This window comes from Capricornis sumatraensis, chromosome 2 (assembly GCF_032405125.1).
Source record: "Capricornis sumatraensis isolate serow.1 chromosome 2, serow.2, whole genome shotgun sequence".
Classification (NCBI taxonomy): domain Eukaryota; kingdom Metazoa; phylum Chordata; class Mammalia; order Artiodactyla; family Bovidae; genus Capricornis; species Capricornis sumatraensis.
This window is the reverse complement of record NC_091070.1, coordinates 164,867,747-164,870,957: the sequence shown is the minus strand read 5'-3', so window position 1 is coordinate 164,870,957 and position 3,211 is coordinate 164,867,747. Positions and strand designations below refer to the sequence as shown.

Here is a 3,211-nt window from a genome sequence, read left to right as displayed (position 1 = left end):
AAGTGAAGTCGCTCAGTCGTGCTGGGTCTTATGGTGGTTTTATTCCTAGCTTTTAATGGAATCTCCATACCATCTTCCATAGTGACTGTATCAATTTATATTCCCAAGAACAGTACAAGAGCATTCCCTTTTCTCCACACCCTCTCCAGAATTTACTGTTTGTAGACTTTTTGATGATGGCCATTCTGACCGGTGTGAGGTGATATCTCATTATGGTTTTGATTTGCATTTCTCTAATAATGAGCAATGTTGAGCATCTTTTCATGTGTTTGTTAGCCATCTGTATGTCCTCTTTGGAGAAATGTCTGTTTAGGTCTTTTTCCCACTTTTTGATTGGGTTGTTTGTTTTCCTGTTATTGAGTTGTATGAGCTGCTTGTATATTTTGGAAATTAATCCTTTGTCAGTTGTTTCACTCGTTATTTTCTCCCATTTTGGAGGTTGTTTTTTCACCTTGCTTATAGTGTCCTTTGCTATGCAATATCTTTTAAGTTTAATCAGGTCCCACTTGTTTACTTTTGATTTTATTTCCATTACTCTAGGAGCTGGAATCTCCATTACTCATAGAGAATCTTGCTTTGACTTATGTCATCGAGTGTTCTGCCTATGTTTTCCCCTAATAGCTTTATAGTTTCTGGTCTTACATTTAGGTATTTAATCCATTTTGAGTTTATCTTTGTGTGTGGTGTTAGGAAGTGTTCTAATTTCATTCTCTTCTTACATGTAGCTGTCCAGTTTTCTTGGCACCATTTATTGAAGAGGCTGTCTTTGCCCCACTGAATATTTTTATCTCCTTTGTAAAAATTAAGTTATCTATAGGTGCACATGACCTGCACACTAAGTGCAGGCAGCTATGACCAGCCCACTAGGTGCAGCCGAGAGGAGCTACCCCACATCCAAGGTCAGGGGCAGAAGCCGGGAGGACCCCATGTTCTAAGGGCGGCAGCCAAGAGGAGTTACCCCACGTCCAAGGTCAGGGGCAGTGGCCAAGACTGCCAGGCTGCAACAGCGCAGGAATGGCCGGGAGGAGCCACCCCGTGCCCGAGGCCAGGGGCGGTGGCCGGGAGGAGCAACCACACATTCAAGGAGTGGTGGCTGTGCCAGCACAGGAGAGCCTAGAGGAGCCATCCCACATTGAGGGTCAAGAAGGGTGGTAGTGAGAAGATACCCCTTATCCAAGGTAAGGAGCAGTGGCTGCACTCTGCTGGAACAGCCATGAAGAAATACCCCATGCCCAAGGTAAAAGAAACCTAAGTAAGATGGTAGGTGTTGCAAGAGGGATTCAGAGAGCAGACACACTGAAACCATAATCACAGAAAACTAGTCAATCTAATCACACTAGGACCACAGCCTTGTCTAACTCAATGAAACTAAGCCATGCCCGTGGGGCAACCCAAGACGGGCGGGTCATGGTGGAGATGTTTGACTAATGTGGTCCACTGGAGAATGGAATGGCAAACTATTTCAGTATTCTTGCCTTGAGAACCCCATGAACAGTATGAAAAGGCAAAATGATAGGATACTGAAAGAGGAACTCCCCAGGTCAGTAGGTACCCAAAAAACTATTGGAGATTAGTAGAGAAATAACTCCAGAAAGAATGAACGGATGGAGCCAAAGCAAAAACAATACCCAGCTGTGGATGTGACTGGTGATAGAAGCAAGGTCTGATGCTGTAAAGAGCAATATTGCATTCCATGAATCAAGGCAAATTGAAAGTGGTCAAACAAGAGATGGCAAGAATGAATGTCGACACTAGAGGAATCAGTGAACTAAAATGGACTGGGATGGGTGAATTTAAATCAGATGGCCATTGCATCTACTACTGTGGGCAGGAATCCCTCAGAAGAAATGGAGTAGCTATCATGGTCAACAAAACAGTCTGAAATGCAATATTGGGTGCAATCTCAAAAATGACAGAATGATCTCTGTTCATCTCCAAGGCAAACCATTGAATATCACGGTAATCCAAGTCTATGTCCCAACCAGTAATGCTGAAGAAGCTGAAGATGAATGGTTCTATGAAGACCTACAAGACCTTTTAGAACTAACACCCAAAAAAGATGTCCTTTTCATTATAGGGGACTGGAATGCAAAAGTAGAAAGTCAAGAAACACCTGGAGTAACAGGCAAATTTGGCCTTGGAATGCACAATGAAGCAGGGCAAAGACTAATAGAGTTTTGCCAAGAAAATGCACTGGTCATAGCAAACACCGTCTTCCAACAACACAAGAGAAGACTCTACACATGGACATCACCAGATGGTCAACACCAAAATCAGATTGATTATATTCTTTGCAGCCAGAGATGGAGAAGCTCTAACAGTCAACAAAAACAAGACCGGGAGCTGACTATGGCTCAGATCATGAACTCCTTATTACCAAATTCAGACTTAAATTGAAGAAAGTAGGGGAAACCGCTAGACCATTCAGGTATGACCTAAATCAAATCCCTTATGATTATACAATGGAAGTGAGAAATTGATTTAAGGGACTAGATCTGATAGATAGAGTGCCTGATGAACTATGGATGGAAGTTCATAACATTGTACAGGAGACAGGGATCAAGACCATCGCCATGGAAAGGAAATGGGAAAAAGCAAAATGGCTGTCTGGGGAAGCCTTACAAATAGCTGTGAAGAGAAAGTGAAGTCACTCAGTCATGTCCGACTCTTTGCGACCCCATGGACTGTAGCCTACCAGGCTTCTCCATCCCTGGGATTCTCCAGGCAAGAAGAATACTGGAGTGTGTTACCATTTCCTTCTCCAGGGGATCTCCCTGACCCAGGGATCGAACCTGGGTCTCCTGCATTGGAGGCAGACGCTTTAACCTCTGAGCCACCAGGGAAACCAGAAGAGAAGCAAAAAGCAAAGGAGAAAAGGAAAGATATAAGCGTCTGAATGCAGAGTTCCAGAGAATAGCAAGAAGAGATAAGAAAGCCTTCTTTAGCGATCTATGCAAAGAAATAGAGGAAAAGAACAGAATGGGAAAGACTAGAGATCTCTTCAAGAAAATTAGAGATACCAAGGGAACATTTCATGCAAAGATGGGCTTGATAAAGGACAGAAATGGTCTGGAACTAACAGAAGCAGAAGGTATTAAGAAGAGGTGGCAAGAATACACGGAAGAACTGTACAAAAAAGATCTTCACAACCAAGATAATCACGATGGTGTGATCACTCATCTAGAGCCAGAAACCCTGGAATGTGAAGTCA

General features: G+C 43.2%; 1 non-coding gene across 1 annotated transcript; it reads right to left on the bottom strand.

The window, feature by feature from the left end:
* Positions 1-2,770: 2,770 nt before the first annotated feature.
* On the bottom strand, positions 2,771-2,843 carry TRNAW-CCA (transfer RNA tryptophan (anticodon CCA)). The gene has a single exon. It is a non-coding gene; the product is annotated as a tRNA-Trp (tRNA).
* Positions 2,844-3,211: the final 368 nt, after the last annotated feature.